Raw genomic sequence first — 26,111 nt, 5'->3', positions numbered from 1 at the left:
TCCACCCAAGAAGACCTCCACTCCGTGCTCCAGATGGCCCAGACGCCACCCAACACCATCGGACACGGGCGGCGCGGGCCGGCGCCGTCCGCCCTCGCGCCGCGACGTACGCGCGCCACCATGTGATCTTCGGGCTACGCCGTGGCGACGGCACCACACACTCGTTGGGAGCAGGCAAACATGCGAGCCGCGCTCATCGTGGCGCGGGAGCTACTGCGTTGTAGACTGGCGGAGGGCGGCCACGACGCCCTGCTGGAGCGGGTCACCGAGCTGCTTGACGCCGCATGCAGGGGTGCGGCACCCTTCTGCACCCTGCCCACGCTGCAGGTAGTGACAGGGGCGCGTGCCGGACACCGGCGTACCCGCGCACCCCCCGGAGCGCCCGGAGGACTCGACAACGTCAACATGGCCCGTAGCGCCGCTCGCCCTACCACGACTGCGCCGCCTCCAGGCGAGGCAAGCTCCGGCGGTCCCTCACGGGGTTGCACTGGGATGCCACCCCACGATCATCAGAGCCTGGCATCGGACCTGGCGACCCACCACACAGGACACCCAGACGACGACCTCGGGGCGGCAATGACAGACGTCTACGTGCCCCTCATGGTGGATGAGGGAGTCCTGGGTTAGGGGGTCTCCGGACAGCTGGACTATATCCTTTGGCCGGACTGTTGGACTATGAAGATACAAGATTGAAGACTTCGTCTCGTGTCCGTATGGGACTCTACTTGGCGTGGAAGGCATGCTAGGCAGTACGGACATGGATATCTCCTCCTTTGTAACCGACCTTGTGTAACCCTAACCCTCTCCGGTGTCTATATAAACCGGAGGGTTTTAGTCTGTAGGACGACATACAATCATACCAAAGGCTAGCTTCTAGGGTTTAGCCTCTCCGATCTCGTGGTAGATCAACTCTTGTAATACCCATATCATCAATATAAATCAAGCAGTACGTAGGGTTTTACCTTCATCAAGAGGGCCCGAACCTGGGTAAAACATCGTGTCCCCTGCCTCCTATTACCATCCGCCTTAGACGCACAGTTCGGGACCCCCTACCCAAGATCCGCCGGTTTTGACACCGACATTGGTGCTTTCATTGAGAGTTCCTCTATGTCGTTGCCGTTAGACTTGATGGCTCCTACGATCATCGATAGCGATGCAGTCCAGGGTGAGACTTTTCCCCCCGGACAGATCTTTGTGTTCGGCGGCTTCGCACTGCGGGCCAACTCGCTTGGCCATCTGGAGCAGATCGAAAGTTACGCCCCTGGCCACCAGGTCAGGTTTCGAAGCTTAAACTACACGGCCGATATCCACGGAGACTTGATCTTTGACAGATTCGAGCCTCTGCCTTGTGTGTCACGCGGTCACGATGAGTACGATTTAGCTCTACCATCAAACAGTGTTCAGGAGATCGCACCGACAGCCGCTCCAACCCTCAATTCGCCAGTTGCACCATCCATGGATGGGTGGATGGACCCCGCCACAGAGGCCTTACCCTCAGCGGCGATCGAGCCGAACATCAACCTTACCCTGCACGAGAGCCGTGTTGTCAGACTGCCGGATCCTTCTCCGGCCACGGACTCCGAACCGCCTGCGTCCTTTCCTAGCGAATCCGATTGGGCGCCGATCATGGAGTTTACCTCCACGGATGTTTTTCAGCACTCGCCCTTTGGCGACATACTGAACTCATTAAGGTCTCTCTCCTTGTTAGGAGGATCCTAGCCGAACTATGTCCGGCAGGATTGGGATGCGGATGACGAAGAAATTCGCTGCCCACCCACCACCCACTTAGTAGCCACTGTCGACGACTTAACCGACATGCTCGACTTCGACTCCGAAGACATCGACGGTATGGACGACGATGCAGGAGACGAAGAGGAACCACTGCCCACAGGGCACTGGACAGCCACTTCATCATACGATATATACATGGTGGACACACCCAAAGAAGGCAATGGCGACGAGACAGCGGAGGATGACCCCTCCAAGAAGCAACTCAAGCGCCGACGTCAGCAGCGCCGCTCTAAGTCCCGCCAAAGAAAAAGTGGTGATACCAGCACAGGAGATAATAACACTCCGGATAGTGCCGAAGATGGCAACAATCCCCTCCAGCACGATCTAGGATAGGAGGATGGAGAGGCCAGCCCTCCAGAGAGAGCGGCAGATGGAGAGGCGGAGGATGATAATTACATGCCCCCTCCGAAGACGAGGCAAGCCTCGACGATGACGAATTCATCGTGCCAGAGGATCCCGTCGAACAAGAGCGCTTCAAGCGCCGGCTTATAGCCACGGCAAATAGCCTTAAGAAAAAGCAGCAGCAGCTTCAAGCTGATCAAGATCTGCTAGCTGACAGATGGACTGAAGTCCTCGCGGTCGAGGAATATAAACTCGAACGCCCCTCCAAGAGTTACCCAAAATGCAGGTTGCTACCCCGACTGGAGGAAGAAGCGTATGACGCGGCTGATCGGCCACCTCATGGCCACGATAGAGAGGCATTCCAGCCAAAAGCTCAGCCTGCACCCCGACTCCATTCAAATAAAAAGGCATGGGGAAACACGCCAGACCTGCGAGACGTATTGGAGGACAAAGCAAAACATGCAAGATCGATCTACGGATCACGAGGGCGCGCCACTATGCGAGACGATAAACATGATGCCGGATACAGTAAAAGTAAATCCGGCCGGGCCAAACACAGCAGGCAAGACTCATTGGAGCTGCGTCGCGATATAGCCCAGTACAGAGGTGCCGCACACCCCTTATGCTTCACAGATGAAGTAATGGATCATCAAATCCCAAAGGGTTTCAAACCCGTAAACATAGAATCATACGACGGCACGACAGATCCTGCGGTATGGATCGAGGATTTCCTCCTGCACATCCACATGGCCCGCGGTGATGACCTACACGCAATCAAATACCTCCCACTCAAACTTGAAGGACCAGCTTGGCATTGGCTCAACAGCTTGCCAGCAGAGTCCATTGGTTGTTGGGAAGATCTGGAAGCCGCATTCCTCGACAACTTTCAGGGCACTTATGTGCGACCACCAGACACCGATGACATGAGCCATATAATTCAGCAGCCAGAGGAATCGACCAGGCATTTCTGGACACGGTTCCTAACAAAGAAAAATCAAATCGTCGACTGTCCGGATGTAGAGGCCCTAGCAGCTTTTAAACACAACATCCGCGACGAGTGGCTAGCCCAGCACCTTGGTCAGGAAAAGCCGAAATCTATGGCAGCCCTCACGACCCTCATGACCCGCTTTTGTGCGGGAGAAGACAACTGGCTGGCTCGCAGTAATAACATATCAAAGAACCATGGTACTTCGGATACCAAGGACGGCAATGGCAGGTCACGTCGCAACAAACATAAGCGCCGCATTAACAGCGGCAATACCGAGGATACGGCAGTCAATGCCGGATTCAAAGGCTCTAAAACCGGTCGGTGGAAAAAGCCATTTAAAAGAAGCACTCTGGGCCCGTCCAGTTTGGACCGCATACTCGATCGCTCGTGTCAAATACACGGCACCCCCGACAAGCCAGCCAACCACACCAATAGGGATTGTTGGGTATTCAAGCAGGCCGACAAGTTAAACGCCGAAAACAAAGATAAGGAGCCACATAGCGATGACGAGGTAGAGCCCCGGCAGCCGAACACCGGAGGACAGAAGAGGTTCCCCCCACAAGTACGGACGGTGAACATGATATACGCAACCCACATCCCCAAGAGGGAGCGGAAGCGTGCGCTTAGGGATGTATATGCGTTGGAGCCAGTCGCCCCAAAGTTCAACGCATGGTCCTCCTGTTTGATCACCTTCGATCGAGGGACCACCTGCAACACCCCGGATATGATTTCCCCAATATGTACTCCAACTCTTGCCGTTTCCGGCGTTAAGTTATTTTATTTTCTCGAGTTCGGGTTTTTGTCTTCGTGTATTGTTATCGTTTTCATGCATCTCATATCATGTCATCATGTGCATTGCATTTGCATACATGTTCATCTCATGCATTCGAGCATTTTCCCCGTTGTCCGTTTTGCATTTTGGTGTTTCGTTCTCCTCCGGTGGTCATTTCTACCTTTGTTTTGTGTGTGGGGATTAAACATTTACGGATTGGACCGAGACTTGCCAAGCGGACTTGGTTTACTACCGGTAGACCGCCTGTCAAGTTTCGTACCATTTGGACTTCGTTTGATGCTCCAACGGTTAACCGAGGGGCCGAAAAGGCCTTGTGTGTGTTGCAGCCCAACAACCCTCCAAGTTGGCCCAAAACCCACCAAAACCTTCTCCATCATCTAGAGCGTTCGATCACGACCGTGTGGCCGAAAACCGCACCTCATTTGGACTCTCCTAGCTTCCTCTATGCCTATATATACACCACCCTCCCGAAATTTGCGGTACCCCTCGTCCCTAACCCCAGATCCGCCACCTCGCGCCGCGCCGGACAGGTCCGTGCCGGCCGGACATCGTCCGCCGCCCGCCCGAACCTATCGCAGGGCGCCACGTGGCCCGTGCGCCCACATCGCCGCCTCCACCCGCTGCCGGCCCGATCCGGCCATCCCTCGACGACCCGGCCACCACCTGCCTCGCGGGAGTGCGTGCGCCGCCGCCTCGGTTCGCGCGCCGAGGAACCCTAGATCTGGGAGGTTGTTTTTTTACAAGTCTCAGATATTTTTGGCTATGTTCATCGCATCGTAACTCCTCATCCGTAACTCCGTCTTGGGCGTGTAGCATATCAAAATGTTCATCTCAGAGAGCACATCATTTCATCTCATTGCATCATTTTCATTTGATTTCATCTTGATGACCGAAATGCTGTTGGAAGAATGCTATTTGAGTTAATTGTCAGATCTGCTGCTCCAATTAGATATTTGTCATTTTTTGCCATGATTATTGTGTGCATGATATGCCCCTGAGCTCTACATGAGTTTTGTTATAAGTTTTGCCATCTATCCAGAGGTGCAACCCATGTATTTTTGGGATGTGTGTGGTGACTAGCACAAGCTTGCAAAGTGGTGCATTCGTTAATGCTGATTTCAGGGACTTAGCATTTCCACTAAGTCCTTGATCTGTTTATCTCATTATGCCATATGTTCATGTTGTTTCCTAGTGATCCGTGCCTCTTTTGAGGATGATCAGTAAGAATGTTTTGTTAATCTTGTAGTGCTCTATCCATCCATGTCTTTGTTTGCAATTATGGAGCACCCTAGCTTGAGTCAATCGAGCTCTACTTTTGTCATTTCGTGAATCTGGGCAGATTGTCTACTTGTTAGCGATTTTGCCGAGGATGTTGTAGTTGATCCGTGCATGCTATGTTATTGTTCTTGCCTTGTCTAGCTTGTATTTTGTGTATTCTTGATGGGTGTATGCTTAGATTGTCATGACTTGCTCTGTAGTGAGTGTATCGAGCTCGTATACATGCCTACTTGATATCTGTTTCAGCATGCTCCAGTTCTCACTAGTGTGAGAACTGATTATGTTTTTTGCCATGTTCACATGCTTGCAAATGTATCTTCTGATCCCTTTTGGCTCAAGGTCACTAAGGGACTTTTGTTAAGATCTTTGTGTAGCTCCATGCCATGCTATACTTTTCCATGTTCAGGTCCTGTAGCTTATAGTTTTCATGCTCCAAAGTGTGCTATCTGATCTGAAATTCCAGACAAGTGTTAATTTCACTAAGTCTGAAATCTGTTTACCAAATGCATTTTTGCCATGCTTGTTTGAACCTGTTAATGGATGAATTGGCCGTAGCTCAGTGCTAGTCTTTTGTTAAGCATCATGAATGGATCCCTGCCATGTATTTTGATGCCATGTTTGGGTGCTGTAGCATGTTCATCTTGTTGCATTTAGATGGCTACTTGCTGTAAATCGCAGAACGTGGTCATATTTGAATTGCTTGCCATTTCCAAACCGTAACTCCGATTCCGGTGATCTTTATATCATTTTTAAGAGATTTCATCTCATATTTCCAGTGGAACACTTGGATTTCCAAGTTGAGGCTAGGTTCATTCATTCCTTGTCAAATCTTGCATATGCATCACATATTTGCATCCTGCATAGCATACCATCTTTGCATCATGTTGTTTGAGTTTGCACGTGGTTGATTGTATCCTTGTTGCTTGTTTGTCTTGTTTGGGTAGAGCTGGGAGACGAGTTCGCTAATGAGGATCCCGTTGAGTTTGCTTTCGAGGATCCAGTCAACTCTGACAACTTTGTAGGCAAGATGATCATACCCTCGAAATCACTACTATCTTTGCTATGCTAGATGCTCGCTCTTTTGCTATGCCTATGCTACGATGCCTACCACTTGCTTATCATGCCTCCCAAATTGCCATGTCAAACCTCTAACCCACCATGTCCTAGCAAACCGTTGATTGGCTATGTTACCGCTTTGCTCAGCCCCTCTTATAGCGTTGCTAGTTGCAGGTGAAGATTGGAGTCCGTTCCTTGTTGGAACATTATTTACTTGTTGGGATATCATTATATTGCCATGTTATCTTAATGCATCTATATACTTGGTAAAAGGTGGAAGGCTCGGCCTCTCGCCTAGTGTTTTGTCCCACTCTTGCCGCCCTAGTTTCCGTCATATCGGTGTTATGTTCCCGGATTTTGCGTTCCTTACGCGGTTGGGTGATAATGGGAACCCCTTGATAGTTCGCCTTGATTAAAGCTTTTCCAGCAATGCCCAACCTTGGTTTTTCCATTTGCCACCTAGCCTCTTTTTCCCTTGGGTTTCCGGAGCCCGAGGGTCATCTTATTTAAACCCCCCCGGGCTAGTGCTCCTCTGAGTGTTGGTCCAACCTAGAGCCCCTTGAAGCGCCACCTCGGGGAAACTTGAGGGTTTATTTCAGTAGTACGGATTGATTATCCGATTGTGCCCTGAGAACGAGGTATGTGCAGCTCCTATCGGGATTTGTCGGCACATTCGGGCGGTGTTGCTGGATTTGTTTTAACTTGTCGAAGTGTCTTGTAGAACCGGGATACCGAGTCTGATCGGAACGTCTCGGGAGAAGGTCTATTCCTTCGTTGACCGTGAGAGCTTGTCATGGGCTAAGTTGGGACTCCCCTGCAGGGATTTGAACTTTCGAAAGCCGTGCCCGCAGTTATGGGCAGATGTGAATTTGTTAATGTCCGGTTGTAGATAACTTGAACCTTAACTTAATTAAAATGAATCAACAGTGTGAGTTACCGTGATGGTCTCTTCTCGGCGGAGTCTAGGAAGTGAACACGGTGTTGGAGTAATGCTTGCCGCAGGATGCTCTCTAGTTACTCGTTCGCGCTTTGCCCTCTCTTCTCGCTCTCTTTTGCGAACAGGATAGCCACCATATATGCTAGTCGCTTGCTGCAGCTCCTCATATTGTACCTTGCCTTACCTTTTAAGCTTAAAAAGTCTTGATCGCGAGGGTGCGAGATTGCTGAGTCCCTATGGCTCACAGATTACTTCCCAACCAGATGCAGGGCCTGATGATTCCGTTCCAGATGACGCGCTTGAGCTCAAGTGGGAGTTCGACGAGGACTCACACCGTTACTATGTGTCTTTCCCTGATGATAAGTAGTGGTGCCCAGTTGGGGTGATCGGGACCATGTCGCATGTTGGGTTTATCTTTCATTTTGGCGCCGTAGTCGGGCCATGAGTGTTTAATCGATGTAATGCTATTTATGTACTTTGATTGATGTGGCGAGTGTAAGCCAACTATGTATCTCCCCTTTTATTATCTATATTACATGGGATGTTGTGAAGATTGCCTAACTTGCGACATTGCTTTCAATGCGGTTATGCCTCTAAGTCGTGCCTCGACACGTGGGAGCTATAGCCGCATCGAGGGCGTTACACCACCCCACTAGTATCCGTCATGGCGGATTCGCCGCACTGGTCTTAGACCCAATCATTGACGGATTTCACCTCACTCGAGTCCTTATGGATGGCGGCAGCAGCCTGAACCTACTTTACCAGGACACAGTGCGCAAAATGGGTATAGACCCCTCAAGGATCAAACCCACAAAAAAGACCTTTAAAGGCGTCATACCAGGTGTAGAGGCCCATTGCATAGGCTCAGTCACACTGGAAGTGGTCTTCGGATCCTCGGATAACTTCCGAAGCGAAGAGTTAATCTTCGATATAGTCCCGTTCCACAGTGGTTATCATGCACAGCTCGGGCGAACCGCATTTGCGAGATTCAATGCGGTACCGCATTATGCATACCTCAAGCTCAAGATTCTAGGACCTCAGGGGGTCATTACAGTTAACGGAAACACAAAGTGATCTCTTCGAATGGAGGAGCACACTGCGGCCCTCGCAGCGGAAGCGCAAAGCAGCCTCTTAAGGCAATCCACTAGTTCGGCGTTTAAGGACCCAAACACCTTCAAGCGCGCCCGGAGTAATCAGCAACAGGACCGCCTGGCACGTTCCGAGCTCGCATAGCAATGCGGCCCCCACCCCAGCCCAAGCCAAATGGCGAAATTCGTGCCACGCATACATAATTACGCATTAAAAATACCATGGGCACATGCGGGGAGGGGGGCATGACTACGGCACGCCCCAAGACGCGGCTTGAACCTCACTAGGGGCTTCCCATTTTTTTCTTTTTAGGACTTTAATCTCTGGAAACCCGGTCCGACAGCATGATTGCCGAACATATGATGCAACAACCAAGAAGGTAGAAAGCTATGTCACACCATAGTATTCCCAGGTGGATTACAACAACGAGTGTAATACTCGCCTTAATACTATTCTTCAGCTCGCCCTTGGAGGGGACATAGTCCTACTTTTTTCTTATTGCACTGCATGTATCATTCTGCTTTAACGCACCTTTTTGAATAAACAATGCATAGCATTAAGACTATTATTGCATTCTCCTTTTATATACATATATATATGTTCATTCATGACATCCAGCACCCGTACACTCTGGTACGGCCAATACGGTAGGGCTTAAGCATACCCCACAATACGACGTGAGAAGTCTGGACACTTTCAATAGTGCGGCACCCCGAACTTATAGCATTATATGCATCAGCTCCGAATCATGTCTTCGGTCAATAGTTGGGTTTGCCCGGCTCCCATGTTTTGGCACCTTACGTTCCGCTATATCGGCTAAGGTAGCACTGGGAGAACTACTGCGATTGTGCCCCGGTTCTGCTAGGCTAAGCACCTCAGTAGAGAAAGCTAAAACTGACTGTCATGATAAGGCAAGAGACTGGTCGCTGTTCGAGAGGTTTTTGAGTCCTTAAAGACTTATGCCGCTTAGAGCGAGGAGTCGGCCCTGTCCGGCTTAAGGCGTGTATCGCGCCCCGAGTTTGGCCTTCCGAACACTAGGGGCTTCGCCGAAATTTAAAATTATAGAATTCTATGGCTAAGTGAGAGTGATAACGCATTATAGTCCGATTGCCTTGTTCGTTGTGCTGAGCACCTCCCTCGAAGGACCCAAAAATGGGAACAAGAGTGCTCAGGTTTATCCCGAACACCCCAGCACTCGTGGCATGGGGGCAGAAGCCGACGACTAGCCATCTCTCAGATTTGATAACAGCTGAACAGAAGGTAATATTTTAAATTCAAACAAGCGTTTCATAGCGCATATGAACAAGTTTTCATGAATACAGGATTACACGAGCGGGTTTACTCAAATATTGTATCTTTGGTACACTCGTCCGCTACGAGACGGGCACCCTTCAGGACACCCTCATAGTACATCTCGGGGTGGCGATGCTCCTTGCCCTCCGGCGGCCCTTCCTTGATCATCTTCACGGCGTCTAGCTTGGCCCATTGCACCTTCACACAGGCGAAAGCCCGGCGTGCACCTTCGATGCAGACGAACTGCTTGACGACTTCCAGCCGTGGGCAGGCATCCACAAGCTGCCTCACCAGGCCGAAGTAGCTATTCGGAAGGGCGTCGCCAGGCCACAGCCGGAGTATAAAGCCCTTCATGGCCTATTCGGCCGCCTTGTGTAGCTCGACCAGCTGCTTTAGCTGGTCGCTCATAGGCACCGGGTGTTCGGTCCCAGTATATTGGGCCCAGAACAACTTCTCCGTTGAGCTTCCCTCTGATGCGTCTCCAACGTATCTGTAATTTTTGATTGCTCCATGCTATATTATCTACTGTTTTGGACTATATTGGGCTTTATTTTCCACTTTTATATTATTTCTGGGACTAACCTATTAACCGGAGGCCCAGCCCAGAATTGCTGTTTTTTGCCTATTTTAGTGTTTCGGAGAAACAGAATATCAAACGGAGTCCAAACGGAATAAAATCTTTCGGAACGTGATTTTCTCACCGAACGTGATCCAGGAGACTTGGACCCTACTCCAAGGAGTCAAAGAAGAGGTCACAAGGGTGGGGGGCGCGCCCCCCTAGGGCGCGCCCCCTGCCTCGTGGGCCCCTCGGTGCTCCACCGACGTACTCCTTCCTCCTATATATATACCTACGTACCCCCAAACGATCAGAACAGGAGCCAAAAACCTAATTCCACCGCCGCTACTTTCTGTATCCACGAGATCCCATCTTGGGGCCTGTTCCGGGGCTCTGCCGGAAGAGGGCCGTCATCACGGAGGGCTTCTACATCATCCTAGCCCCTCCGATGAAGTGTGAGTAGTTTACCTCAGACCTTCAAGTCCATAGTTATAAGCTAGATGGCTTCTTCTCTCTCTTTGAATCTCAATACAAAGTTCTCCCCCTCTCTTGTGGAGATCTATTCGATGTTATCTTGTTTTTGTGGTGTGTTTGTTGAGACCGATGAATTGTGGTTTTATGATCAAGTCTATCTATGAATAATATTTGAATCTTCTATGAATTCTTTTATGTATGATTGGTTATCTTTGCAAGTCTCTTCAAATTATCCGTTTGGTTTGGCCAACTAGATTGGTAGTTCTTGCCATGGGAGAAGTGCTTAGCTTTGGGTTTGATCTTGCGGTGTCCTTTCCCAGTGACAGAAGGGGCAGCAAGGCACGTATTGCATCGTTGCCATCGAGGATAACAAGATGGGGTTTATTTCATATTGCATGAATTTATCTCTCTACATCATGTCATCTTGCTTAAGGCGTTACTCTGTTTTAACTTAATACTCTAGATGCATGCTGGATAGCGGTCGATGAGTGGAGTAATAGTAGTAGATGCAGAATCGTTTCGGTCTACTTGTCACGGACGTGATGCCTATATACATGATCATGCCTAGATATTCTCATAACTATGCTCAATTCTATCAATTGCTCAACAGTAATTTGTTCACCCACCGTAGAATACTTATGCTCTTGAGAGAAGCCACTAGTGAAACCTATGGCCCCCAGGTCTATTCTCATCATATCAATCTCCATCACTTCAATCTTGCTTTGCCTTTTACTTTGCTTTTACTTTTTACTTTGCATCTTTATACCAAAAATACCAAAAATATTATATCTATCAGATCACACTCTCGTAAGTGACCGTGAAGGGATTGACAACCCCTAATCGCGTTGGTTGTGAGTACCTATCGTTTTGTGTAGGTACGAGGGACTTGAGCGTGGCCTCCTACTGGATTGATACCTTGGTTCTCAAAAACTGAGGGAAATACTTACGCTACTCTGCTGCATCATCCCTTCCTCTTCGAGGAAAACCAACGCAAGCTCAAGACGTAGCAAGAAGGATTTCTGGTGCCGTTGCCGGGGAGTCTACGCAAAAAGTCAACATACCAAGTACTCATCACAATCCCTATCTCTCGCATTACATTATTTGCCATTTGCCTCTCATTTTCCTCACCCCCACTTCACCCTTGCCGTTTTATTCGCCCTCTCTCTCTATCCTCCCTCTCCTTTCCGCTTGCCTCTTGTTTTCTCGTGTGCTAGTTTGTTTGCTTGTCGTCATGGTAGTCCCATATCTTCTCCGTTGTCTCCCGAGGGTGAAGTTCTAAATTTTAAACAAAGGGAGGGAGAAAATCTAAAAGATGCTTGGTATAGAATTTGCAATGCTCAAAATAGATCTACCAGGAAGCAATCTACCTTAGTTCTTCTCCGCAATTTTTATGTAGGTGTTAATCCTTGGTATAGATATATCCTTGATACCATTACCAGAGGGAACTTCTTGGGTAGCCATACTTTTGATTATTATAATGCTATGCTAGATTTATTTGGCTCACCACCTCTTTTGGTTAATGGAACCATGTTAACTTTGGAGCATGTTATGCAAAGACTTGAAATTATTGAAAATAAATTTTCTACTATTGAATCAATTGAAAATCTAGATAAAAAGATCCACAATCAAATTACTCAATATGGATCTAAGGTAGGAATGACTTTGAAAAATATTAAGGAAAAGGAACCCATAGTTAATGAGAAGATAAACTTAGATTCTACTAGAATTGATAAACTTGAGGGTATCATTACGAACTTGGGAACCGCTTTTTCTTCCGTAAAGAATACTCCAAGTCCTCCTACTAAAATTTCCAAGCTTGTGTATGTTCCTAAAAATAAGGGTGAATCATCTAAGGAAACTGCGGATCTTAAATCTATAAGTATTCATCCCAATCTATTTGATATCATTAAGGAACCAATTGCTACAAATGAATTTTTCGATATTGTGCCTAAAAGTTTGATAATCACTAGAAAGAAAGAAATTCCTAAGGGAAATAGATGCCTCATCGAAGAATTGCCTACCAAAGATGGCAATACCTAGATCTATCCTCGCTTTTATGCCTAGCTAGGGGCGTTAAACGATAGCGCTTGTTGGGAGGCAACCCAATTTTATTTTTATTCCTTGCTTTTTGCTCCTGCTTAGTAATAAATAAATTATTTAGACTCTTTTTTGGTTGTGTTTTTTATTTAATTAGTGTTTGTGCCAAGTAGAACCGTTGGGAAGACTTGGGGAAAGTCTTGTTGAACTTGCTGTAAAAAACAGAAACTTTAGCGCTCACGAGAACTGCTGTAATTTTTATTTGAAGAGTGGTATTTAGTTAATTCTTATTGCAGGTGATTAATAGATAAATTCCTGACGACCAGAAAATGATTTTAGAATTTTTGGGGTTCCATATCTTGCGCTAGCTACAGATTACTACAGACTGTTCTGTTTTTGACAGATTCTGTTTTTTCGTGTGTTGTTTGCTTATTTTGATGAATCTATGCTTAGTAAAATAGTTTATAATCCATAGAGAAGTTGGAATACAGTAGGTTTAACACCAATATAAATAAAGAATGAGTTCATTACAGTACCTTGAAGTGGTCTTTTGTTTTCTTTCGCTAACGGAGCTCACGAGTTTTCTATTTTGAGTTTTGTGTTGTGAAGTTTTCAAGTTTTGGGTGAATTCTTTTAATGGATTATGGAACAAGGAGTGGCAAGAGCCTAAGCTTGGGGATGCCCATGGAACCCTCAAGATAATCCAAGGACACCAAAAAGTCAAAGCTTGGGGATGCCCCGGAAGGCATCCCCTCTTTCGTCCACTTCCATCGGTAATTTACTTGGAGCTATATTTTTATTCACCAACATGATATGTGTTTTGCTTGGAGCGTCTTGTATTATTTGTGTCTTTGTGTCTTATCATGCCACAATCATCCTTGCTGTACACACCTTTTGAGAGAGCCATACATGAATTAAAATTTGATAGAATACTCTATGTGCTTCACTTATATCTTTTGAGCTAAGTAATTTTGCTCTATGTGCTTCACTTATATCTTTTGAGCTATGTAGTTTTGCTCTATGTGCTTCACTTAGATCTTTTAGAGCACGGTGGTGGATTTGTTTTAAAGAAACTATTGAACTCTCATGCTTCACTTAAATTATTTTGAGAGTCTTAATAGCATGGTAATTTGCTTAATAATAATACGCTTGGTATTCAAGATTTGTGAAACTTTCTTTTGAGTGTGTTGAATACTAAGAAAAGATTGAAGCATGATAATTGTTTTGAGATATGGAGGTGATAATATTAAAGTAATGCTAGTTGAGTAGTTGTGAATTTAAAGAATACTTGTGTTAAAGTTTGTGATTCCCGTAGCATGCACGTTTGGTGAACCGTTATGTGATGAAGTCGGAGCATGATTTATTTATTGATTGTCTTCCTTATGAGTGGCGACCGGGGTCGAGCAATGGTCTTTTCCTACCAATCTATCCCCCTAGGAGCGTGCGCGTAATACTTTGCTTTGATAACTTCTAGATTTTTGCAATAAGTATATGAGTTCTTTATGACTAATGTTGAGTCCATGGATCATACACACTCTCACCCTTCCACCTTTGCTAGCCTCTCTAATACCGTGCACCTTTCGCCGGTATCATACACCTACCATATACATTCCTCAAAACAGCCACCATACCTACCTATTATGGCATTTCCATAGCCATTCCGAGATATATTGCCATGCAACTTTCCACCATCTAGTTCATCATGACACATTCATCATTGTCATATTGCTTAGCATGATCATGTAGTTGACATAGTATTTATGGCAAAGCCACCTTTCGTAATTTTTTCATACTTGTCACTCTTGATTCATTGCATATCCCGGTACACCGCCGGAGGCATCCATACAGAGTCATACTTTGTTTTAGAATAGAGTTGTAATAATTGATTTGTAAATAAATAAAAGTGTGATGATCATCATTTAATAGAGCATTGTCCCAATAAAAAAAGAGAAAAAAGAGGAAAGGCCAAAGAAAAAAAGAAGGCCCAAAAAAAGAAAATAAATAAAAAGGGGCAATGCTACTATCCTTTTACCACACTTGTGCTTCAAAGTAGCACCATGATCTTCATAGTAGAGAGTCTCTCATGTTATCACTTTCATATACTAGTGGAAATTTTACGTTATAGAACTTGGCTTGTATATTCCAATGATGGGCTTCCTCAAATTGCCCTAGGTCTTCATGAGCAAGCAAGTTGGATGCACACCCACTTAGTTCTTTTTGAGCTTTCATACATTTATAGCTCTAGTGCATCCGTTGCATGGCAATCCCTACTCACTCACATTGATATCTATTGATGGGAATCTCCATAGCCCGTTGATACGCCTAGTTGATGTGAGACTATCTTCCCCTCCTTTTTGTCTTCTCCACAACCACCATTCTATTCCACCTATAGTGCTATATCCATGGCTCACGCTCATGTATTGCGTGAAGATAGAAAAAGTTTTGAAAAAGTTAGAGTATGAAACAATTGCTTGGCTTGTCATCGGGGTTGTGCATGATTTAAATACTTTGTGTGGTGAAGATGGAGCATAGCCAGACTATATGATTTTGTAGGGATAACTTTCTTTGGCCATGTTATTTTGAGAAGACATAATTGCTTTGTTAGTATGCTTGAAGTATTATAATTTTATGTCAATATGAACTTTTGTCTTGAATCTTCGAATCTGAATATTCATATCACAATTAAGAAGATTTGCATTGAAACTATGCCAAGTAGCACTCTGCATCAAAAATTCTGTTTTTATCATTTACCTACTCGAGGACGAGCAGGAATTAAGCTTGGGGATGCCTGATACGTCTCCAACGTATCTATAATTTTTGATTGCTCCATGCTATATTATCTACTGTTTTGGACTATATTGGGCTTTATTTTCCACTTTTATATTATTTTTGGGACTAACCTATTAACCGGAGGCCAGCCGAGAATTGCTGTTTTTTGCCTATTTCAGTGTTTCGGAGAAACAGAATATCAAACGGAGTCCAAACGGAATAAAATCTTCGAGAACGTGATTTTCTCACCGAACGTGATCCAGGAGACTTGGACCCTACTCCAAGGAGTCAAAGAGGAGGTCACGAGGGTGGGCGCGCGCCCCCTGCCTCGTGGGCCCCTCGGTGCTCCACCGACGTACTCCTTCCTCCTATATATACCTATGTACCCCCAAACAATCAGAACAGGAGCCAAAAACCTAATTCCATCGCCGCAACTTTCTGTATCCACGAGATCCCATCTTGGGGCCTGTTCCGGAGCTCCGTCGGAAGAGGGCCATCATCACGAAGGGCTTCTACATCATCCTAGCCCCTCCGATGAAGTGTGAGTAGTTTACCTCAGACCTTCGGGTCCATAGTTAGTAGCTAGATGGCTTCTTCTCTCTTTTGAATCTCAATACAAAGTTCTCCCCCTCTCTTGTGGAGATCTATTCGATGTAATCTTCTTTTTGCGGTGTGTTTGTTGAGACCAATGAATAGTGGGTTTATGATCAAGTCTATCTATGAATAATATTTGAATCTTCTCTGAATTCTTTTTATGTATGATTGGTTATCTTTGCAAGTCTCTTTGAATTATCCGTTTGGTTTGGCCAACTAGATTGGTAGTTTTTGCCATGGGAGAAGTGCTTAGCTTTGGCTTCGATCTTGCGGTGTCCTTTCCCAGTGACAGAAGGGGCAGCAAGGCACGTATTGCATCGTTGCCATCGAGGATAACAAGATGGGGTTTATTTCATATTGCATGAATTTATCTCTCTACATCATGTCATCTTGCTTAAGGCGTTACTCTGTTTTTAACTTAATACTCTAGATGCATGCTGGATAGCGGTCGATGAGTGGAGTAATAGTAGTAGATGCAGAATCGTTTCGGTCTACTTGTCACGGACGTGATGCCTATATACATGATCATGCCTAGATATTCTCATAACTATGCTCAGTTCTATCAATGGCTCAACAGTAATTTGTTCACCCACCGTAATATACTTATGCCCTTGAGAGAAGCCACTAGTGAAACCTATGGCCCCCGGGTCTATTCTCATCATATCAATCTCCATCACTTTAATCTTGCTTTGCCTTTGACTTTGCTTTTACTTTTTACTTTGCATCTTTATACCAAAAATACCAAAAATATTATATCTATCAGATCTCACTCTCGTAAGTGACCGTGAAGGGATTGACAACCCCTAATCGCGTTGGTTGCGAGTAGCTATTGTTTTGTGCAGGTACGAGGGACTTGAGCATGACCTCCTATTGGATTGATACCTTGGTTCTTAAAAATTGAGGGAAATACTTACGCTACTCTGCTGCATCATCCCTTCCTCTTCGGGGAAAACCAACGCAAGCTCAAGACGTAGCACCCTCCTCGGCCTAGTAAAACATTGCGGCATCCGACATGCTGCGGGGCAAATCTGCGAATGCTCCTGGAGAGCTCCAGATTAGGGTAAGTAACAAGTAATTTACTTTCACATGCTTTCTTTGCATATAGAATGCCTTACCCGTCGCTATCTTCTTCATCGCATCAATCTCCTGGAGGGCCTTTTGGGCTTCGGCCTTGGCATTCTTTGTGCTCTCGAGGGCCGCGGCAAGCTCGGACTCTCACGTCTTCAAGTCAAGCTCCAACGCCTCGTACTTTGTCACGAGGGTGTGGAGCTCTTGCTGCACCTCGCCCACCCGAGCCTCCTGCCTTTCCCACTCGGTGCGCTCCTTGGCCGCTTTGTTTACGGCCTCGGATAGCGCTTGCTTCAGGGTCGCCACCTCGGCCATGGCCCCTGGCAAATTCATGATGATCCTGTCATTTTGCAATCGCATTCCTTTCATATATGTCCATAGACTAGGTACTATTTACCTTTGTTCTCCTCGAGCTGCCTTTTGGCAAGGCCGAGCTCTTCCATGGACCCTTTGAGGTCCTACTTCAGTGCGGCGACCTCCGCAGTCAGTGCGGCAGAGGCCAGCAGCGAAGCCTACATACGCATATAGACATACTTATATTAGTCTCCTGCGATAGTGTTTGATCCTCTGTTCGGCTTTTTTTGTGAACACCGAACAGAGCATCAGGGCTACTGTCTATGCGGTAATATTTTCCCCATATTTCAAAAACTTACCTCAAAGCCTGTTAGAAGGCTGGCACAGGCTTCAGTTAGTCCACTCTTGGCGGATTGAACCTTCTGGACCATCGTACTCATAATATTGCGGTGCTCCTTGTCGATGGAAGCACTGCGAAGCGCTCCCAGTAGATTGTCCGGTGCCTCTGGATGGACAGAGGTCACCGGCACAGGCGTCTTGCCCCTCTTGGAAGGAGGCCGCCTGCCCGAGTCCGGAACCACTGGAGGTTCCGACGCGGTGTTCGCCTGAGGGCCGAACTCAGAGCCCTCGGGGGCCTTGTTCCCTCTGCTCCCGGAGTCCGGAAGGTCACCTTGAGGCGCCTCCGGGACTGTCTCCCCTTGACCCGGTGCCTCTTGAGACAACACCTCAGCATTGTCCGTAGGGCAAGGGGAGGTGGCGGTCGGAAGTGGATCGCTATCCATATCCGACGAGTCCAGGGAGCCGTCCGACGAGGATATGTCGATACGGGCTTGGGGCGGTCTGTATAATCACGATTCGGCGTTAGGAGAAGCAGTGCGACAAAGGATGCTATGAGCTACTCTGGTATCCGAATACTTACGACTTCGCCAGGGGCTTGGCCCTGGGTAGCCATTCGTCTTCGCCTTCGACGGCGGTGGTGGAACTATCCGGAAGGAGAGTCCTTCCCTTCTTGGAACCTTCGCCCCCTAGTTGGGGCAGCCTTCCTTTTCTTGTCTCCCCCGACTAGAGGGGGAGCGTCTTCATCTTCCTCCTCGTCTTTGTGGGAGGAGTGCGCCGAGGAGTCCTCGGACGATGAGTCCGATATCATCTGGCGCCGGGAACTCTTTCGGGTTCCCTTGGCCTTCTTGGTCTTCTCTGGCACCTTGTAAGGAGCCGGAGTCAGCATCTCCATTAGGAGAGCGTCCGTAGTGTCTTCGGGTAGAGGGGCCGGACAGTTAATCTGCCCCAACGTCTCCACCCAGTCTTGTCAAAGGTATGGAGCTCAGACCCCGCACATGATTAAGCTAGGGGAAATAAATATCCTACTAGATGTATAGAACTCACCGGACGCACTAGGCGCTTTGCGCCCGCGGTCCTCGGCGAGAGAGGGAGGGACCTCAGCGCCCTTGAACAGCACCCTCCAGACGTCCTTGTGCGTCGTATCGAAGAGCTCGCTCAGAGTCTGGTGCTGGGTCGGGTCGAACTCCCACAAGTTAAAATCCCGTTGTTGACACGGGAGGATCCGGCGGATGAGCATGACGTGGACTATGTTGACAAGCTTGATCTTCTTGCTTTCCATACTCCGGATACATTTCTGGAGTCCATCCAGCTCCACCGATGAACCCCATGACAAGCCCTTCTCTTTCCAGGAAGTGATCCGTGTAGGGAATCCGGATCGAAACTCGGGGGCCGCCGCCCATTTGGTGTCGCGCGGCTCGGTGATGTAGAACCAGGCCGATTGCCACCCCTTTATGGTCTCCACGAAGGAGCTCTCAAGCCATGTGACATTGGGCATCTTTCCCACCATGGCTGCACCGCATTCTGCTTGTTGGCCTCCCACCACCTTCAGCTTGATGTTAAAGGTCTTCAGCCACAGGACGAAGTGGGGCCGAACACGGAGGAAAGCCTCACAGACGACGATGAACGCCGAAATGTTGAGGATGAAGTTCGGGGCCAGATCATGAAAGTCCAGCCCGTAGTAGAACATGAGACCACAGACGAATGGATGAAGGGGAAACCCCAGTCCATGGAGGAAGTGGTGGAGGAAAACTACCCTCTCATGAGGTTCTGGGGTAGGAACAATCTGCCCCGCAGCGGGCAGCCGATGCGCGATATTCGCGGCTAAGTATCCGGCGCCGCGCAGCTTTTTGATGTGCCCCTCCGTAACGGAGGAAGCCATCCATTTACCCCCGCTCCGGACATGTTTGGAGAAGGTTGAGGGGAAGGATGTGGACTTGGGTGTTAGAGCTCGAGCGCGCAAGAACGGATAGGCAAGGAGGAAGATGGCGTGGGTAGAAAAAGGTTAAACCTTATCCCTTTATAAGGGCAGCCGAAGCCATGCGCCCCCACTAGCCTGGTAAAACTCACTTATTCCCCAAGCGCCGTAATTGATGGCGCGGTTGGGTTACCCACGCCCGTATTGATGAGAATCCCGTAATAAGGGGGACACGATCCCTGCTTTGACAAGACGTCTCAGGAAACTGCCTCGCGTTATGTGTGGAGTTAGTTAAAGGAAACGGTTCGAATAATCACCGGGCCATGACATAACGTCATGTTGCCGAAACGTGTCAGCAGATTAGATTTGTGGCAATATTATTCTCTCTACGGTGGTATGTGGAACTTATTTTGCAGGGTCGGACACTATCCTTGTATTCAAATTCTTCTAGGGTGTATTCGGAGGAGGAACCCGCCTTGCAATGCCGAAGACAATACTGTGCACCGGACTCGGCGTCATTGAAGCCTGGTTCAGGGGCTACTGAGGGAGTCCTGGATTAGGGGGTCTCCGGATAGCCGGACTATATCCTTTGGCCGGACTGTTGGACTATGAAGATACACGATTGAAGACTTCGTCTCGTGTCCGGATGGGACTCTACTTGGCGTGGAAGGCAACCTAGGCAGTACGGATATGGATATCTCCTCCTTTGTAACCGACCTTGTGTAACCCTAACCCTCTCTGGTGTCTATATAAACCAGAGGGTTTTAATCCGTAGGACGACATACAATCATACCATAGGCTAGCTTCTTGGGTTTAGCCTCTCCGATCTCGTGGTAGATCAACTCTTGTAATACCCATATCATCAATATAAATCAAGCAGGACGTAGGGTTTTACCTCCATCAAGAGGGCCCGAACCTGGGTAAAACATCGTGTCCCCTGCCTCCTGTTACCATCCTCCTTAGTTGCACAGTTCGGGGCCCCCTACCCGAGATCCGCCGGTTTTGACACCGACAGTGGACCTAATGTACACGCCAAGAGGAGGCCCTCACCCGTTCCCCAAGCCAAGCTGGGTAGCGGGGACGCTAGAGGCCGAGACTTTCCACGAGCTGCCCGGAAACTTCACCAACCCCTTCAACGATGACAACCGCTGGTTACAACTGATATCTCAGGAGCATGATTACGCTAACCATGGATCGCAGGTGAACTAGTCCACGGCGGCGGCCAAAGACCTCGGAGCGATGGCCCCGCCCCGGGCAGGAGAGCCGCACTGGGGGCTGCGTGGGGGGAGCCCGGAGCCAGGGCCTCCCCCGTGCCGCGTGGAGAAAGGTGTTGCACGGAGGTATGTCATCTATCGGGGAAGGCGCCGGTGATCCCTTCCCCCCGGCGGGGGGCCCGCGGTCGTCGATGGCGCCGCCAGCGTCCCCCTTGCCCCTTGGTCTCGTCCTAGTTTCCGGATGCCCCAACGGTGGTCGGGGGAGGCGCAGGGCGGGGCCCTCATCAGGCATCATGAAGCAAGGCCCGTGCATGTGAAGTTCTCCGCTCCTGACACTCTCACGTAATAATGAATGGGGTTGTACACGCCCGGAGTCTCCTGAGTGCCGCCCTCGGGCCTCACGGGGGCTCCCGCCCACGTCCAAGTGGAAGCACCATGCTCCGTGCTGGCCGTCGACACTGTCCCCCAATGAGTATGCTCACGCCCAGTGAAAGCACTTGGCTCCGCGCTGGTGAGAAGACAAGAAGACTAGTTAGGTGCTGGACACGGCTGTTGCTTTCGCCCTCTTTCTGTAAATCGATTCGCTGCCTTCTTGGACTGAGATTTGAGATTCCTTGTGTTTATTAATAATAATGGGGGGAATTTTCTCTTGATTTGTGTCAGTTTTCTTGCTTTCTGGTCGCATGTTTTTCTGAGGGGCTGACACCTGCTACCCCCCTGCGAGTGGGGGTTGGGCGTGGTATGTGTGCACCAGGCATGTTTGGACCAGCCCGGGCGGCGACAAGACCCCCTCGGGGTCAAGGATGCAATCGCCGCAGGATCACCACGCGCATACCTTGCCGTAGTCCGACATCCGCTCCTCGCGAGGCTCCCTTGGATGGGCAGGAGGCTTCTCGGGAGACCTGGAATCTAGTGGGCCTCGAAGAGCTCACCTCGGGAGGAAGGTTCAACCAGGATGTCAGGGCTCGCTCAAGACATGTGGAACCAAGATAAGTGGCAATAGCTACCCCGCTCGGGGGCCCACAGGCCCGCGACGACGCGTCCTAACTCCGTCCTTAAAGGGAATTTCACCAGTTCATACATTTCATTTCATACATCACGAGGCCCCCCCTTTAAAAATGCTTTCACGCCCCGCATGGCCGCACCCAGGGATTTTCTTTCATACAGGTTAAGGCAAAAGGAAATACAGGTCTAGCCAGAGGCGCTACCTTCCGGGCCTTCCTCATCGCCTTCATCCACATCATCTGCGTCATCACAAGTGTTGTCTTCATCGTCGCCCTCCGCACCATCCTCATCGGCCGCGATCACGGCCGCGTCATCCTCAGGGGCGAACTCTGCAACCAGTGCGTCCATGTTGTCGTCCACCCAGGTCACCAGGTTATCCTGGATGACCCCGGGCACGGGGGCTATGACGGTGTCGAAGTAGAAGTGGGGATCAAGGTTCAGGAGGTGACTGAAGACGCGTGAAAACACGCACCCGAGAAGGCCCCGACTTCTCTCTTCAATGAGGTCGCGAGCCCTCGTGGCCTGATCCTCTAGGCGGGTCACAACCTCGGTGAAGAAGCGGAGGTGGCAGGCGTAATCTTCCTCGCGCGAGTGAGGGGCACTCTCCTCACAGATGGTGCTCAAGGCTCGGTTAGCTCTCACCCTATGGGCCTGGAGCATAGAAGCATGCTCGCGCTGCAGCGTCTGCCGACGGCACGCCTCATCCATGTTCTTCTTCGCAAGGGACACGACACCATCGATCTGCTGCTGGAGTGAGAGCAAGTTGGTGCGTGTGGAGGCCAAGTCAGCCTGGGTCAAGGCTTGAGCTGCCTTGGTGGCTCTCTCGTGCTGCTCTGCCCGTTCAGCTTTGTCTTGAGGGCGGGGATCCTGCCCTTAACCTCGGCTTCTAGGAACTCCAGCTTCAGGCAGTACTCGTCGGCAAGATCCGCGTGAGCATTCACCACCCTCCGATCGACCTCCTCCTGGATCTTGGCTTCCCGCATGGTGACGACGTCCTCAGCCATGGCCACCTGGCGCTCCCTCACCTCCAGCTGCTCGAGCTCCAGGCTGTGCTCCAAGGCCTCCAGCACCAGTGCCTCCTCGCGTTTCTGGATCTCCTTCTCTTCGAAAGGTGCTCCCCTCAGTGATGCAGCCAAGATGGCCCTGCGCGCTTCAATCCGCTGCTCAAGGGCAGCGTTCGAGGCCTGGAGCTCCCACTCGCGCTCCTCGGCGGCCTCACAACGATGGTCGGCCGCTCTGGCCTCCTCCAAGGCCCGGGCACAGGCCTCGCGTAAGGTCGCAAGCGACACCGCGGCCTTTGTGCCAGCGCACTCATGCTGAAGATGCCGAAGGTTGATGGGGACCTTCAACTGGTGCCACTCATGCGCCAGGCGAAGGTCCTCCGTCTCAAGGCGGGCGTCGACGTCAGCAAGCTCTTCTCCAAGTCGTCTCAGCGCACCCATCGCTTCCCGAAAAAGCTCGTGGCATACATCGCCGCGCCCGCGCGCAAGCTGCTGCGCATGGCCAAGCCCATTCTTCGCGCCGGGGGTTGTGGGGAAGCTTGGGGTGGCTCGCCTGCCCCTGGCAAGGGGCTGGAAGCCGGTGCCTTCCCTGCCACCTTTCGGGCCTCGGCGGAGGTGCTGGGTGGCATGGCCTTGCTGCTTGAAGACAAAGCCAGTGCTGGGATTACCCAACCACCAGTGATGACCAATGAATGAGCCCTCGACACGCCTTCTGCAGCCCAGGCCGGACCATGAAGGAAGGGTGATAGGAACGCAGGATCGAGACCCCCCATTGGTGCGTCTGCCTCTTGGACATGCCTCGTGCCTTATGGAGTGGTCAGGTGTGGGGAGATCGAAACCAAGAGCGAGCCAAGGACTGGTGGATGCCGCTCCTCAAGAGACCTCGCTGCCACAGTCGAAGGGATCCTGAAGAGCCATTGTCAGGAAAGGATGCGATGCGCGGGGAATCATGAAGATAAGGTACTTACTCGTCTATGGCTATGTACTTCCTTTGCTTTAGCGATCGGTATGCACCAACATTGTAGCTCAGAGGCCTTTTCCTCTTGTGGAGTGTTTCAAGGTTCAGGCGAAGATAGCTGAAGTCAGGAGCGTGATCATCAGCATCTAGGACACCCGATGGGGCCCCTGGAGGGGCGACCTCGGGAGCCTCTGATTGCGCCAGCTCTCCGGCCGCCCCCTCAGGATAGCTCGCCCGGGCCTTGGGGGCTGCCATCTCAGGAGCACCGGACCGCGTCATCTCTTCAGCTGCCGCACCGATGGCACTCGGTGGTGCTCGCCGCCCTGCATCCACCTCTGGGGCGCGCGCCGCAGGGTCGGCGGGCAAAGGGACCACGAGGACGGGGTTCTCGCGGGGCCCTTCAAGGCCGGCCGGGCACAGCCCCCATTCATCAAAAAGGGGCATCTGCCTCACGAACTCCTCCTTGTTCGAGCAACAGTACATGAGGCATCCCTCCTCCGGAAGTGTGGCTGGCGCCGGGTCACCCGTCAGGATCTCGAGCACCGTGTGTAGCGTCTCAGGAGGAAGCACAGGCACCTGGAGCCTCTTGGGGTCCCCGCTGCCAGTAAAGGCCCACATTTGTCGAGAATGACGTTGAAGCGGAGCAATGCGACACTGAAAGAACTCCTTCACCACCATGGGAGCCGTCACCCCGAGCTTCTTCAACCTGGCCAGCCGGCGCCAAACGTGAGCAAGCCGATGGTCGATGAGCTTCGTGTGCCCCTAGCCAGAGCTGGGTACGGCCGACACCCATGGAAGTGAGAGCAATGCGTTGAGCACGCCGGCATCCATGAACACCCATCGCTTCTGGAATCCACTTACAGCTGGTGAGAGCTCGATGTCGATTCCCGAACCAGCTATCGCCGCTATGGCCTAAAAGGCCACGCACCTCGAGCGCTGGCGGGCATCAACCAGGTGAAGCGAGAAGAAATGGCGAAACAAGGCCAAAGAAGGGGCAATGCCCATCATGGCCTCGCAGACGAAGGCGAAGAAGGCAAGGAGAATGATGGATTGAGGATCCAGATGCAACATGTGGACTTGGTAATGCGAGAGTATGGCATTGAAGAAATCGGAGAAAGGGGGGATCAAGCCAGCCGAGAGGGCGTGAAGATGGATGGGGATCTCGGTGGCTGCCATGTCGACCATGGCCCGGGAAGCAGGCTAAACCACCGTCGCCTTCCACTCATTGGAATTGGCGGCGAGCGCCGGACGGATCTTGTCCAACCCCTCTCGGCTGACCACCATCAACCGCTCGAGGGCGGGCTCGAAGGCTGGCGGAGGTTCGACCGGAGTGCAGATTTTCCCCTTCTTCCTCGACCGCGACACAATAGCGGCAGGGGAAGACCGGTGCCGACGTCAAATCCGAGAAGAGAGACACTGTCTCTCGGGAAGGTGAATAAGCCAAGGGTGAGCATGGCAAACGACGAAGGTAGGGCTGCATTGGCAACCGGCGGCCGCTGAACTAGGCGGATATCAAGGCTGCGTGGGGAAGTGGGGGCGCCCACGTCCCGTCGAGCGCCACACGTCCACCAAGGCCACAGGCAGTTAGGGCTCGCGGCGCTCCGCACTTGCCCTTTGGCTTCGCCTCGAAGCCAAGTTCGAGTGTGCCTTGGGCACGGGGGCTACTGTCGGCGTCCTGGGACTGGGGGTACCCAGACTTGCCTGCCTGTGGCCCATGACGTGGCTCCATCGATGGCCTGGTACGGCCTAGCTTCAGGATCAATAGCCCAAGACCCTCGCAAGGGGCCAAGCCTCGCGAGGCGGATGACACCAAGACCTCCTCGAGGGGCGGCCTGCTCAGGCTGGCTCCTGAGGAGCGGAGATATCTATGCAAGATGCACCTCGCGAGGTTCAGATGACATGAGCCATGACGACCAAGGCCAGGCAGGCGCCAGCGGGCGGAGTGTACCAGTTTCCTCTTTGGTTCGAAGGAGGCAACCACATGTGCGGAGTCCCGAGGAATCAAGCAAAGGTTTCCATTCCGGTGCAACAAGACCAAGACCGCCAGGACGGCAGAGCGGAGGTCATCGTCGAGCCCACCATGGTGTCACGACTAGAAACTTTTGGCAGGCGAGGACTACTTTTGTCAGGATAGCATGTACTAGTTGTCTCCCTTCAAATTTGGCCGTTGTGGGATCCCTTCCCGCCTTACATTTGGGAAGAGGACCAAGGACACTATAAATAGGACTTAGCCACCACCATTGATAGAGGGAGGTCAGATCATCCTGACACCCACCAGCTCGTCGAGCACAAGAACACCTCTCCTCCTGAGGTTGTTCTC

This window comes from Triticum aestivum, chromosome 5A (genome assembly GCF_018294505.1).
Source record: "Triticum aestivum cultivar Chinese Spring chromosome 5A, IWGSC CS RefSeq v2.1, whole genome shotgun sequence".
Classification (NCBI taxonomy): Eukaryota; Viridiplantae; Streptophyta; class Magnoliopsida; order Poales; family Poaceae; genus Triticum; species Triticum aestivum.
The sequence above is the reverse complement of the archived record's forward strand: the minus strand, read 5'-3'. Positions refer to the sequence as shown.